General features: G+C 39.5%; 1 long non-coding RNA gene and 1 pseudogene across 1 annotated transcript in view; one reads left to right on the forward strand and one right to left on the reverse strand.

Moving 5' to 3' along the window:
* Positions 1-6578, reverse strand: part of LOC136677950 (uncharacterized) — a 28482-nt gene extending 21904 nt beyond the window's left edge. Inside the window, exons 1-2 of the long non-coding RNA XR_010796447.1 lie at positions 6485-6578; positions 2607-2633 (exon numbers count right to left, since the gene is read on the reverse strand). This is a non-coding gene — a long non-coding RNA (uncharacterized lncRNA). The remainder of the gene's footprint in view (positions 1-2606; positions 2634-6484) is intronic.
* Positions 3629-14047, forward strand: LOC136677948 (cadherin-1-like; annotated as a pseudogene).
* The last annotated feature ends 1973 nt before the right edge of the window (positions 14048-16020 follow it).

Below are 16020 nucleotides of genomic sequence, written 5' to 3' on the forward strand. Positions count from 1 at the left end.
GTCTTGCTGTGTGTATTGGTGCATTGTCGTCCTGATAAACGGCACCGCATTCAGGATACAATGTTTGAACCATTTGAACCAACCAACAATTTGTCCTTTTTTAACTCTGGTATGTCATCCATAATGTTGTGTGCATTGCAATATTTTGAGCAAAACTGTGCTCTTACCCTCTGCTAATTGAACCTTCACACTCTGCTCTTACTGGTGCAATGTGCAATTAATGAAGATTGGCCACCAGGCTGCTCCAATTTAGCCATGAAACCTCCCACACTACAATGACAGGTGTTTCACTTTCATTGTCCAACCCCTGAATATCAGGCTAAAAACAACAAGTCTGCAGCTGGAACAAGCTTTAGAGTGGTGTTACCAGCAAGAAAGTTGGGATAAAACATGTACAGTGTAGAAATAAAAAAATGGATTAATTCAAATCTTAAGGCAGCATTGTAAACAAAAATCTATTTTGTTTAACTGTTGATCAGCCCATACAACCAAAATGATAAATTTACCAAGACATAAACAGCGTTTAATCTGTATTAAAGTCTCTGAAACCTTGGCCAATTAACATTAATAATTCAGTTCTGTCTCTGCCTCTCTCTGGATGCCTTCTGTTGGGTTTGTTTGTAAGATATTTTTAACTCTTTAACTGTTTAAGTGTCAGAGTAACAAATGTCTGATCAGGTCTGATGACTTTAATTTAATTATAAAAATGAATATTCATCCTGTCACTCACACACTCACACTGGTGGAGAGTTTCACACACTTGTAGCGGAAATAGTATGCACACGTTGCAGTGGCATTAGCACTACATAGCGGAGTCAATTATAATTAATTATTATTTTGTTAATAATTAATTACTTAATTAATTTTGCTAAGCTCCATGTGGGGGAGCCATTAAATAATATGTAGTGTCTTTACCTATCTAATGTTCAGCTTAGACAAGAAGGCCATCTTCACATATTATACAGCAGAATTAGCTAGAATTAACTATTATTAATGAATTATGCTCATTGACCTGCCGTGGGTTCTTGACTCTGAAATTGAATGTGAACTAGAAATTATAATTCCATACAAGAAAGGTGCACACACAAACAAATAACCAAGGCTTGGTTTTATCACACAACTTGTTTATTAATTGTAATATCAAATAATGAATATTAATTAGACATTCATATAATGAAATGGATTACAGCAATACATGAGGGAACAGTGAAATTAATATATGAGGGAATTTCTCTATGATAATTATTACCCTAAGTTCTAAGAAAGGCTATTGTTTATCCCAGCAAACTTTCAGTACCAACCCATGAGCCATGAGAGACATGAGACCATGTGACCTTATGTATCTGGAGATGGACAGGGAGCATGTTGCTGACGGTGCCTTCCGGCATTACTTCCTGGAGAATTGCAGACACGGGCCTTATAGGTTGCAGCCGCAGGCGTTCTTTTTCTCCAGAGGCTTTCAGACGCAGCCGTCAGAGCTGGTGGCGTTCTGAAGGTCTCTGTGGGGATTCTTCTTAGCCGCTGATCTGCCGCCTTGTGAGAGAGAGACATGTCCATGCAGGTCTCTCCTGGGCAGGTTTCACCTCATCTCAGAAGGTCATTCTGAGGGTGCATGCGGCCTTCTTTTGTCGTTGTTGGTCCGGAGGCGTTGTTGTCCTTTTTAGGGTCAGAGGTCTAAGGTTTCCATGCTCTGGGTGTGGCGTTGAAATTTTGCTAGGGTTAAACTATAGCTTTTCTTAATCTATAGTTTCTATCTGGACAACATTAATATAGAAAAATCGAGTCTCAGAGGAGTGTTAAAAAGAGTGCACCAAGTGTGGTGTGTGACTGGCTTTTACCAGAGTTTAGAAAACCCGCCGCGAATACCTGATTCGTCCTCAGTGAGGGAGAATTGGCGCATTTCTTGCTCCTGATTGGCTGTTTTGGACTTTGGACTATGACATTGACACAGACATAATACTAATAGTAATATAGTGATGATACTTACCTCCATCACCCAACTCTCGGGAACTGGTCCTTTATTTTCCAAGATAGAGTTTTTCTTAATTTTAACCACTGTACAATGATATTGTTGAGATTGTTAGTGATATAAAGCCTGTATTTCCCAGATTTTGTTTTGTTTCTTAGGAAATATATACAGCACGTAAAAAACAACCTACTGGATTATTATTACCGCCATAATGAGTAAGCAGGAAGCTATGATTGGAACTCCCCTCAACCTCCACACACACACACACACAGCTGACAAAATCATTGAGATTTTGAAAATAACCAGTGCAATTATGTTTAATCTGTGATGCACAAACAGTGTCCCAGGTCTGGTATGAGTGTATCGGCGCCAAAGTGCTGGAGTTTCTAACAGTGTGTCCACTCACTGGCCACTCTATTAGACACACCTCCCTTGTTGGTCCATCTTGTAGATGTAAAGACAGTGACAGTAACTCATTTCTACTTCACACTTTGTGTTCATCATCCTCTAGTCCATCAATGCACACAGGATGCTAGCTGGATAATTTTGGTTGTTGGACTATTGTCAGTCCAGCAGTGAAACCGAGGGGTTTAAAAGCTCCAGCTGTGTCTGATCCCATAGATATCCCATAGAATACCTGCTTTGTGTTGGTTTTTTGAGGGCCCTGAAAAATATGCAGAACATCAGATGAACAGTATTATTTGTGGTTATCATCCAATACCAATTTCCCCAGTGAATAAATACTCCATTATGTCAAATCAAGTGTGTTGTTGATTTAACAAATCCATACGATCAAGGAGAACATCTGGAAAAAACTTTGTTCTTCACACTCAAGTTATAAACATATTTTAAACGCACCACCATTATTGAGAAGATCAATTATTTAAAATAATAATAGTCCTCTGTGGATTAGACATTTCCCCAGTATATATATGGTCAATGGGACTGATAAAATGAACAATGAGTGTAGAAACAAGGTGGTCATTTAAAAGTTTTGTCTGGCTGCTGTATTTCCGTCTACTAATGCATGTTGAAGTCATTAAAAGTGTTTAGATAGTTTCTGATTGAGATATTTTCATGCGTGTCTTAATAGTGCTTAAAAGCTTAGGAAGTTATAATATGATGCATCTCTGTGTTGAATGTGTGGATCCATCACTGGGGGAAGGTACAATGTCTTTGCTTTGCTCAGTGCTGCTGAGCCCTTGGGAAAAGGCTGTGGGCTCTGTCCGAGTGCTGATGTGAATAGAGTCTTTCAGGTCTCTCTCCACATCAAACAGGAGCTTAGAGCCTCTGAGTGAGCTGTGCTTTATGGAAAAGAAGGTTACTGCTTAAACTACGTAAAGGACAGATTTAAGACGTTTGCAGAGCGCTCTGGGTTCAGGTTTTGGTGTCATGCAGAAACATTCCTTAGATTTTCTTTAGAGGTCTATTGAGAAGAGTGGAGGGAGGGTGTGTATGTCGACACTGACTGAAGTTTGTCTGCTGTGTGCTTGCACTTTCTTCAGGTTCACGCCTCACCTGGTGAGAGTATTGAGTATCCTGGAGATATTTACCTGAAGACTTCATCAGTTAGGGGACGGAGACTGGAGACCCGAGTCCATATTTGGCCAACGTTAAAGCGGATGTGCGGGGTCACCTGTCTGCGTCACTTCTCGAAAATACCTAACGTTTACCTGTGGAGCTGTGCTTCCTCCATTTATCGCTGAGGAGAGTTTCAATCACAGGACATTCGCACTTGGGAGTAACTTTTAACCGGATTAGATTCGGGCTTTCTTTAATGGAGCCTTTCAGCATTGTACGGGTGGGAGTTCTTATCGTTTTACTGCAGGTAAGTTAGCTTTAACTTTTTAAATTATCGCCTGCACGTCACACTGCGGTTAATCTAGCCGCCGTTTGAGAAATAACGGTTAAACTAGCCGCACGTCAGATTTTAGTGCGCAAATACTAGTGACAGAGCGGTACTCAATGCGCCTGAAGACCTGAAAGTAAGCCCTTCATTTTAAAGGAAAAGTAACCGCATTTAAGCGGTTTATATATTGGCCATTTCTAGTAAGTAGTCCATACAACCAACAGATATTCAGTGTTCAGTGTTTTCCATACTATGTACCTATGAAATATGAAGTGATTTTACTGTATAGTGTTTGAGTAAATGACATTCAAATTCCCATAATTGTGCAATGTTTGTTAAACACGAGTCAAGATCACTGCTTTATAAAATGGTCATTTCTAATAAGTAGTCCATACAACCAACAGATATCAGTTCAGTGTTTGCCATACTACGTACCCATGAAATATGAAGTGATTTTACTGTATAGTGTCAATAAAAGTCAAACTTCCCATAATATTTCCAGTGTTTTTAATAATAACTCAAGTTTACTGGTTTATAAAATGGTCATTTGGAATAAGTAGTTCATACAACCAACAGATATCAATGTTTACCAGACTATATACTTATGAAATATGAAGTGTTTTTACTGTATAGTGTTTGAGTAAATAGCATCCAAATTCTCCATAATTTAAAATGGTTTGCTGCTTCCACATATCCTTACTGTGGATCAGGTCGGAGGTGAGCTGAGGAGACTCCACACTAGGAAAGCAGCTGGACCAGATAAAGTGTGTCCTAAACTACTAAAGTCCTTTGCTGCTGAGGTGGGGGAATCTTTACAGCACACTTTTAACCTGAGTCTGAAATTTGGAAGGAGTCCACACACTCTGGAAAACATCATGCCTCATAGCTATGCCCAAGAAGGTGCGCACCAGTGTGCCCAATGACTTCAGGCCCATCACCCTGTAACCAGTCTCTATTGAGGGGGTTTAAGTGGAGGTGGTTACGTCTTACAAGTATCTTTGGATGCAGCTTGACGACAAACTGGACTGGTCTGAGAACATAGACATCCTGTACAGGAAGGGGTAGAGCTGGCTGTATTTTCTGAGGAGGCTGAGGTCAACATCTGTAGGAAGCTACTACAGATGTTCTATCAGTCCGTGTTTGCCAGCTGTCTTTTTTATGCTGTTGTGGGCTGGGGGAGGCACTATGAGGAAAAGAGACTAGATGCGTATGCCAAACACTGAACTGATATCTGTTGGTTGTATGGACTACTTATTCAAACTAACCGTTTTATAAAGCAGTAAACTTGAGTCAACAATGGACAATTATGCAGATTTTGAATGTCATTTACTTAAAAACTATACAGTAGAATCACTTCATTTTTCATAGGTACATAGTATGGCAAATACAGAACCGATATTTGTTGGTTGCGTGGACTACTTATAAGTAGAAATGACCATATTATAAATCAGTGAACTTGATTCATGTTCAAAAACAGTTCTTGAAAGTGCCTTTTGGAACAAAAAACCTCGGCGTGTCGGCTGTATTTGTCCAAGGAAAATAAGAGAATAATTTACAAAACTTACAAAGCTAATTTCACTCTAAAATATATTCCAAATATTTTAAAACTGTCTGTATTTTTAATAATTCCCTGTGCTTGAGAAAGTAACTGAAGGTGTTTCCCCCTCTCATCAAGGTACTGTCGTCTGCTGCGGATGAGTTTCCGCCATGTTCACCTGGCTTTGATTCCGAGCTGTACGTTTTCACAGTGCACAGAAAACACCTTCACAGCGGGAGTCGGCTCGGCAGAGGTACAATCACAACTCCCTCTCTCAATATCTCCCTTTAGGAATGTGGTATGACCAAGATATTTCCACTTTTTAAAACACATCAGCTGATGAGTCTAAAACATTCATGTTCAAATAGAAAAATAAAATAAAAAAACTTCTCCAGATAAATAATCCGGATTGGTTTGGTGTGGTGTGTTGGACACTCTTTAAAACCTTTTTGTGCCTGAATGGGGGTGAGGTCTCTGTTCTTGTTCTGTGGTGTCTGCTGTCGAATGCCGTTTATTTTTGAATTTATTAGACGCTTTAATTATACAAACTGCATTTTACACCCATCTCAGCTAGTATTTTTTTAAACCCTGTGCTATTGTTACTTTCAAACTTTAATTGGAAAGCTGATTAAGCGTGACTAGTAACTTAAACTTTTTACAGTTAGCAAGGTCAGCATTCGAAGGCTTCTTGTTGCTACATACAATACACGAAGTGAGCTAGCATGTCTGCTACACCTGCTACACCAAAAATGATATTTATTTCAGCATTAAAAACACAAGTGAGCTTGGATGTGTCTTCTAAGGTCAAATTTAATGTTGATTATAGCTGAAAAGTATTAAATAAGAGAAATACTTGTCCAATGCTGTGCCTAAATTGACATTTTAATGATAGTTAAATGCCGCCCCCCCCTCCAAAGTGGATTAAATTGTCATGAAAAATTAACAGCCACAAAAGACAATATTCTACAATGAAATTAGAGTCTTGGACTTAACTGTTTGTCCAGACATATTTGGTTTTGTACATTCAGGAAGCACAGCAGACCACTTTCCAGTCAGAAGAATGTGTTGCTCAAGGCTTTGTTCCCAGCCAGTTGTTTTTTAACTTGCATATGAAGGGCAGTGCTCTTACCGAGCTCAACATGCAGAGGCTTGATATCTTAGTCGATTTGTGTTAGAATGAGTCAAGTTCTTCTGAACTGGAGTACGTCATTAGGCCTCTTCAGGTGTTAATGTTAATGTGGCTCAGGTGGATGGTTTCACCTTCTGTAGCTCTATCAGTGATTCTGGGTTTCAGTTTGTGTAGAAATACAGGTTTGAACATGAGCCGCTGTACAATGCTTTTCATTTTACTTCTGCGTTGGTACTTTCCACTGTCAAGGGTTAACATTAAGTTTCGTTATTTCTCTAACCTGCCCGTTTCTACAGGTTTTCACTGATACATGTGCTCTGATCATAATCAAAGATTTTGTTGTTGTTTCTTGTGGATATATGAGCCACATTAAATCCTCTCATCTTTTATTAAAGTTTCATTACGTTGTTTCCGTCTGTTTTAGTTTGTGGACACATTCAATCCCCTTATTTTTAAAAAGACAGATTAAACTGTTGATTGACCAGTGTTACCCTCTTTATTGTTGGTAGCTTTTCTGACACTGTTTGGTAAGATTAGCCTCTCATTTTCTCAGGAGACAAAACCAGAACTCAATGTTATATATAAAATAAAGTCAGTCCTTTCTCTTAACACCCACAATTAGAGATTTAACACAGCGAGAATGAGCACTTAATTGTAAGAATATATACAAATTATACATGGATTTCTTCAACACAGATGGACTGCTAAATAGTAAATTATAGATGAGAGAAATAAACATTTTACACTTTTTAATAAAGAATTGACTGAGGCTGGGTTGGGCAGGGTTAAATGAACTAGAAGACAAAATTGAGATCAAAGTCAGGTATCACAAGTCTTTTTTGGAACAACATTTTTAGCAGAAGGTAGGAAAAATGCACACTTTTTTATCTACAGCAGAGTAAAAGGGATTAAGAGGACATTTATATTTAGACTACATTATGGCTATCCATGGGTTTGTCAAATAAGTGTTTCAGAAGTGTTTATATCATGATCCTAATAATTAATAGAACTCCTCTTATTGTGGAGGAATATCACTGATCTCTGGCTGCTTTCTAGAGGCTGCGTGCTCCTCTCAGGTTCCTGCGTAATGGCAATTTGCTCATGATCTGCAAATGTTTTCGCTATCTGTTTCCTCATGAAAGCTCTGAAAGCACTTAAAGCTATCACTGTGGTGCACTGCTTATTTTGACTGTGTGGAGTTGCCATCAGATCAGACTGTGTGTATGTAAATCTGTATTTGTTACTGTGTAAGGTTGGGTGCAGTGTTGACTGTGTTACTGTAGTCTTGACAAAGTGTAATTTTAGGTGCAGACTGTAGCAGCATATACAGTTTGATTCAGGCACTACTTAGTTTTTCATGTTTGTCCATCTTTAACAAATTGACTTGATTTTTAATATGATTTTGAAAAATGGTTAATTTTTTGTTTTAAGACTGTCAAATACATGGTCTCGTCTCATATTTAACATTTATATATTTTATTTTCATTCAGTTGTATTCGATGACTGCACTGCTAGGAGGAGGACAGTCTTTGATTCTACTGACATAAGGTTTCAAGTGGACACTGATGGCATGGTGAAACTGAAGAGACAGGTCACTCTTCATGATGGCCATAAGGTGTTTACTGTCCATGCTTGGGACTCCAGTGGCAAGAGACACACTGCGTTTGTGCGAGTGGAACATGAGCAGAAGAAAAATCACCACCACCTTGAGCAGCAAGAAGACTCATTTGGGCCTGCACAGGTATGCCAATGACGAGCCTCTAGTGGACACATTAGGAATTGTAGACCTCCGTGATGTTTTGGCTCGAGTAGTGCCCCTTCGGAAAAGAGTGAGTCTTGTTTTTTGACCATTTTTGGCCTGTAATGTATTACTGAGTGTTATACTTGTCTGATTTTCATTTCAAACAAACGTTTTGTTGTCCCCAAAGCACACTTCAATTAATATTTTAGGGTGTGTTCAGACTTGTCAGCTTTGGTTTGGTGTGATTTTCGTGCAGTTAGAGTAAGTGCAAACACTCTCATAACATTTTTTTGCAACAAAAAAGTTGACAGAAACTGCCTGGGATTGGCTCTTGGTCTGTTTCTAAAACTCTGATGCAGTTCATTTCCACTGAGAATGCGATAGGAACCAAAGGTAATCCAAACAAACCAAACGCAGGACGTGAAGTAACAATAGTGCCACGAGGAACAAATAACCCACAAACAGTTCAATAAATAAAAAAAAAGCTGAGGACAAATCTCCTAACGTCTTCTCCAAAGCGGACAAGTTTGGTTCATGCGTTGGAGGAATATCTGGCAACGTTTTAACTTCTTAATACATTGTACTGCCTCTTGATGTGTTTCCATTTGGTAAACCTACCTCCAGATAAACACACGCAACCCTGATAAGTGTAATAAGCCCAGCTGAAGACTCTAACGACTGGTTCGCAAAATAATCATGTCATTTTGGTTTGGTGTTAAATATGTCATGTTTCTTGTTTTTTCTGCACGAAGAGAACTGGACTACAAATCTGAACCCACCCTAATTTGCAAGCAAATATAGTATTATAACTCGAATTTATAAATGGCTGGGTTCTCTGTAGGTATGGGGCTGCATGCCTTGAACACCTGAATAATCCTATCTGAGTTAGTATCATATTTGGTTTGTGGCCCATGAACACTGCATTATTTTGTCCTTAAACAGTGCAGAGTTTTGAGTGAAGAATTATGAATACTTCTGAAGATTTGGGAACTGTTTATTGCTTTGGTCAAAATATAAAATACAAATGCCAAAAGGCATCAGGAGGATATACACACACACACTTTATTTATTTTATTTTATTTTTTTGTGGAGATTTTTAACCGTTTGTCACAGAACATGTAGAAGGATGTGGATATTTACAATAATAATTACTAGGTGTTTTCAGATCTAAATAAGGGCACAACTACGTGTTATACATACAGACACTGAACATTTAAAAAACAAAAAAATAAAAAGTGGTATTAAAAAAAACAATTCAATGATTATTAGAGAACCACTTTATTGATTTTTTTTTTTCTTTTCTTTTCTTTTTTTCTTTCCCCCAGATTGAAACTTCCTCAGCGCTCCCAGTTCTGGAGTTTTCAAAGTCTTCAGGGGGGTTGAAAAGGAGAAAGAAAAGGTGGGTGATTCCACCAATCAATTTTCCAGAAAATGACAGAGGACCATTCCCCAAACGGATGGTGCAGGTGTGTACAGTTGCAGCTACAAGCAGTAACTATGACCGGGCAGTAATTCAATATTAAACATTTTCTCTGGCATTTATATTGTTAACTTGTTATAAGTTATATATTTTGGCCACATCACAGAGCCCTTGGGGTGTTTCATCCCTGTAATTGTATTTAAATTGTTTGTCCTCAGATCAAACCCAGTAAGTCTAAGGAAGTTATGATCACTGGGGAAGGAGCAGACCTGCCTCCTGTGGGACTTTTTACAGTAAACAGAATCACTGGCTGGCTCTACGTCACACAGGTTTTAGACAGAGAGGCCAAAGATAAATATGTGGTAAGTGTTTTCTGTCCTGACAGTATAAGTTAAGTGGTATTTGTCCATTTTATCTTGTAAGAATGGGATATTGAATTGAAGAAATCAGCAAGTATGTTTCTTTTTTGTCTGTTCCAGCTTCAGTTCCACGGAGCCGAAGGGGAATCTCCCATGGAGATTATTGTTAATGTTATTGATATGAATGACAATAATCCTGTTTTCACCCAAGGCACTTTCTTGGGCGAGGTTCCAGAAGCCTCACCTAAAGGTATCTTTTTAATGTGTACACAGTGCAACTGCTACTTAAGAATTGGAGAGAACATTCTCTTTTTAAACAGCTAACCCCCCCCCCCGGCCTTTATAGGGTATGAGTTCATGAAGGTCTCAGCCACTGATGCAGATGACCCTACCACAGACAATGCTGATATCAGATACTCCATCATCAGTCAGAATCCAGTAGAGCCGAGTCCAAACATGTTCGACATTAATCCAGTGACTGGTGCGATCAGGGTCCAAACTGAGGGACTGGACAGAGAGGTGAGTATTTAACAGATGTTCCTCTCTTGCCACACTTACCAAAGCACTTTCATGGGTAAAAGTTGAGTTGATGGGGAATGCAATAATAAATGAACCTCCCTGATTGTGATTACTGAATTTTCCAGAACTATCCTCAATACACCTTGGAGATTCAAGCCGCAGATATGGCGGGTACTGGCCTCACAGCCTTTGCAAAAGCTATTATTACCGTAACTGACAGCAACGACAATGCCCCCAAGTTTGAGAAGACCTCGGTAAGACATTTAACGACACACATTCTAAGATATTTCTGTATGTTTATCTGCTCAGGAATCCAATGTTGTGTCCTGCCGGGTTCCTCTGTGTGAGTTCAAACTGAGTAGAGTGTTTTTTGTCTTTCAGTACAACGCGTCTGTCCCAGAGAATAGAGTGGGAGCTGTGGTGGTGAAGATGGCGGTGACTGATGGAGATGAACCTCAGTCTGCTGCCTGGACAGCCAAGTTCAGGATCGTTCAAGGCAACCAGGGTGGAGTTTTTAACGTTAGCACAGGACCAAACAAACAGGAGGGCATCATTACCACTGTTAAGGTAGCACTGACACCACTTCAAATTGTCAGTTGAATAAACCCTGGGGCGTCTTGATTTTTGAGTTCACTGACTTGTCTTTTGTGTTCCTCCAGCCTCTGGACTTTGAGACAAACCCAAAGTACACTCTGTTGGTGGTTGTGGAGAACGATGTTCCTTTTGCTAAACCCATGACCACGTCCACTGCCACAGTCACTGTGAACGTCCTGGATGTGAATGAAGCTCCAGTGTTTGATCCACAGGTGAAAGAGGTTTCTGTACCTGAAGATACAGCTGTTGGTTCTCAGCTGACTGTGTTCACCGCCACTGATTCGGACACAGCGAGGACTCAGACCGTGACGTAAGACAACTTTTTGTTTTAAGCCAAATTTGGTAACAGCCGACTTCACTTCTAACATCATATTGTGTACGTTTGCTTTAAAGTTTTTGATTCACTGATCAGTGCTCTCCAAACTCTATTGTGGTGTTTTGCATTTTGCTTTTACTGTACAAGCTGACTTAGTGAGTCGTTGTTGCTGTACATTGCAGGTTTCGCGCAGGCCCTGATCCTGCTGGTTGGTTGAGTGTTGATGAAGACACTGGGGTGATCAAAGTGAAGAGCCCCATGGATAGAGAGTCTCCTTTCGTGAAAGATGGCAAATACCAAGCTCTGATCCTGGCCGAGGACAATGGTAACTCCTTTTCCTCATGCTCCATTTGTAGAAAATATCTGATGATGCAGCTTCTCCTATCAGGCTTTTTACTTGTTTGCAGATAACCCTAAAGCCACTGGTACAGGAACCCTTGTGATTACTTTGGAGGATGTGAATGACAACTATCCCGTTATTGACGATAGAGTGATTCCTTTGTGCAATAAGGATCCAGAGACATTGGTGCTGAATGTGATTGATGACGATGGGCCTCGCTTTGCTGCCCCTTTCAAAGTGGAACTCCGGGACAATAGCAAGAACAACTGGACTGCTAAGATGGATCCAAATGGTATGTTCCTTCGTCCCATCCAATTTTACTTCTGTTTTACTGCTTGTGATGGGGAAAATTTGTACAATGACACTGAATATAGGTGTAAATGAGAAATTCAGTGTAACCTTTTCTCAGGGTTTTGGGTGTTGAGAAACATTCAACTGTTAAATGGAATGTCTATAGCCTAGATCAGTTGGAACCCTTTTTCTTAAAATTTAAATGAATTATGGCTGATTTGTGTGTGAATTTTATTTTCCCTTTTTGTGTAGGAACTGCAATTTTACTCACGCTCAAGACTGCACTGCAAAGCGGAATTTACAACATTGATCTGAGGGTATATGACAACGCTCTCGTGTATCAGGACAACACCGTGGAGGCCAAAGTGTGTGATTGCACTGGCTCAGATGTGCAATGCTTAGACAAGCACACAGCAGGTTTTGATCTGCCTGCCTTTCTTGGAATTCTGGGGGCTATCTTGGCTCTGCTATGTAAGTTATTCTATATATCACCATGTGTAATTATGCATACACAGTCAGAAAGAACTATCACTGAGGTGGAGCCCTCAAGACACTTTAAATACGGAACATGTTTGTACACCGCCCCCCCCTTTCAGTTCCAGGGAGTTTATTTAGATTTTCTACTTAATATGTTTTATGAAAATATTTAAATATTGAAATATTCAAATATCCACCTTTTCATAATGAAGAGAGAAATATAAGGTTCACATTTGAAATTAAAAGCCAATGTTGTGCTTTTGAAGGTATATTTATTGATTTATGAATGTGCTCCCTACGCAGTGCTGGTCCTCCTGCTGCTTCTGTGCATAAGGAGGAGGACTGGGGTGAAGAGTAAGCCGCTGCTTGTTGAGTACTGTGCCTGCGCCACAGTGCCGGCCACGCCCTGCCAACCCTGATGAGATCGGTAACTTCATTGATGATGTAAATGTGAGAGGGCCTTGAGGACTGAGACACCTGCTTTAGGAAAAAGTGTAGCACAATTAAAAGTAACATTCTAAATGGATTTTGTTTGTGTAGGTAATCTTTACCTGCTAGCATAGTTAGCGTTACGTAGCCATTGATATATTTATTGAGATTTATTAGACAATGAGCACAGATTTTTGGATATAAATTAATTAGAATGCATCATTAATGGATGATTTTACACATGAAATATGTGATGTCTATACAAATGAATGTTTACCAGCAATTACAGCATTTTCTGACAAACCTCAGAAGTATTTTCTTTTTTACGTCACATTGTGCTTGAGTCTCCAAAAGCAGATACAATGGTGTTTCCTTAATTGTGGTCTGTTCTTTCCCCATTTGGTGAAGATCCTGTAATGTTTATCAGTCAAAAAAATTTAGCTAGTGTTAAATCTTTTTTGTGAAATGAAGAAATCTATTTAACTATGTGAATATATAGCACTGACTGTTGCATACCTGTGCTGCAGAGTCTGAAGGCAGCGAACAATGACTCCACAGCTCCCACCTATGACTCGCTGCTGATGTTTGACTACGAGGGAGGTGGATCAGAGGCTGGCAGTCTTAGCTCCCTCAACTCTTCCAGCTCCGGAGACCAGGACTACGACTGCATTAGCGAATGGGGTCCGCGCTTCAAGAAGCTTGCTGACATGTACGGAGGAGGAGAGGACTGAGCTGTAAATAAATGGGTGTGAACGAGTTAAATGGCTGAGTTGGCATCAATTGTGTGTACTGATGGATAACTACAATATGGGACAGTTTTATGGGTGTCATATGACCATGTCTTGAAAACTGTAGCAGCATTATAGGCATTTATTTTATTTTTTGTGACAGTCCTCTTGATTTTAATAATGGCTAATCTTATGTATGCTTTTCAAAGCATGAGGTACAGATGAAAAAATCAAAGCCATCAGTTAATGCTTCATGAATGTTTGTCAGGCACATTTTTTGTAGCTGTTATTGTACAAGAACTTCCTGTTCATTTTTCCTTGAACATTTCTATGTAGACATTTGTAAGTTGTATATGCAGATTTGTTTTTATATATAAATATATGAAATAAATGCTTGCCATTTTGTCTTTTTATATATTTTTTTCTCTCTCCCCCCCTTAAAGCTGAATCCTTGTGCATTTACCATGTATGGATGGTGGCAACTAGGTATGGGCACATCCCATTGTATTTGAATGTGGCTGTGTGCATCTGCAAGTCTTCACGTCAAACTTTAATCCACTGTGATGTATGGTCTGGCTAATGTAGGTGTATTTTGACTGCCATACTTACTGTTTTGGCTTTGTGCTTTGAAGCTATTTAGACAGGTGTGTGTTCATTTGCAGGAGAAGAGTAGGTACTAACTAGAGGTCTGCATTTCCAGGAGGAAACGCGAAATGTTGCGCCACTGAAACCCCCGTACCCTGATCCGCGTCTTTCCCGCTTAAAGCGAGGCCGTCGATACGGTAAAAACACATGGGTCCCTAGGCGACGCTATGGTGAAGGAGTTGACTGCTAAGCTGTTAGTAGTTTGATGTTAAGAGAGCACTCTCCCACAGGCAGTTTACATTGGACTCTATGGAGCTCCGTAGGCTGTGAATGGAAAATTATACATTTTGAATTCCACCTTTACAAACAATTCCACCTTAAGAAACCCACAATTGTATTGAGACATCCACATTTAAAAATGACCACTGTAAATAAATATTAAAATGTTGAAAAAACAGCCAGTATATTTTTAACAAGGTATTTTTAAAAAAATCCACCTTAAGAAACCCTGGATAATGAAGACATCCCCCTTAAAAATGAGCTTTTAAAGTGTTAGAGACTGCCTATGTATTTCTGTGTCCTTCACACCTCTCCCCCTCCCCCTCCCCCCTCTCTCTCTTACACGCACGCTCACAGAACACAACTGACAGACTCACGATTCAATGAATTTCGACCTGGGGGGGACCCTCCAAAAAATCACCTGTAGCTCGAAAACTTTCATGGGTCTAAAAATGAACAAAACATACCATAGCAACAAGGAAAGTCTGGTGATCGAGATGGTGTAAAAATTTTTGCACTTTGAGTGAGAATTGATGGTGTAATGACGAGTTTATAAAAGGCAAAACTCCCAAGTGTCAAACAAAAATTCATAGCTCAAGAACAGAACAGTATTTTCAAACGGTCTGACATTTACATGTCTGAGAAAGGGGAAATATTTCTACCATTTAAAATTTTAATGAAGTCTGTAGGTGAAAGTATAAGGCAGTTATGGCGAAATGTTCGGCAGAAAATTGAAAAAGGAAAAAAATATCATTTCAATGCATTCCTATGAGAGCATACCCACCCTCCGAACAAATGCTTATAGCTTGGAAAGATTTTCCCAAAGCACTTAACTGTATATACAGTTGCGACAAGGAGACTCTGGGGATCGATCTGGTATAAAAATTGAGAGATGCAGATTGAGTGTGAATTGAGCATGTTATGACGAGTTAAAAACAGGAGAAAAATTTAGAAACCGCACTCTGAGCCGCTCTAAAAATACATTGAACTCTATGGGAGCCGAAACCCTCCCTAGTGCCGAACAAAAATTCATAACTCAAAACTCAAAAAAAAAAATTCATAACCCGTATTTTCAAAAATATTCAAATTTACAGGTGCTAGAAAGGACAAGTTTCTCTACCATTTAAAAGTAGTTTCTGGGAGAAACTATAAGGAAGTTATGGCAAATTGTTCGGCTGAAAAGTGAAAAATCGGTTTTCGGGCAGAGAGTGCGGTGACATCATGCACTCTAGCTGTCCCCCATTCAAATGAATGGAGAGATATTGAAGGAAGGATAGAAAGGAAAGGATTAGTGCAAGAGGTCCAAAAACGGACCTGGCGGGTCCCGGTGCACCCGGGTCCGACTATCTGATATCTTGTGTCCTTAGCTTGAAAATTGACTGAGCTAGAGCACTTTGAAAATTAATTCCATAGAAATGACTGGGGAAAAACGGAGCAAAAAATGAGTGCAAACCCACA

Source organism: Hoplias malabaricus, chromosome Y (assembly GCF_029633855.1).
Source record: "Hoplias malabaricus isolate fHopMal1 chromosome Y, fHopMal1.hap1, whole genome shotgun sequence".
Classification (NCBI taxonomy): domain Eukaryota; kingdom Metazoa; phylum Chordata; class Actinopteri; order Characiformes; family Erythrinidae; genus Hoplias; species Hoplias malabaricus.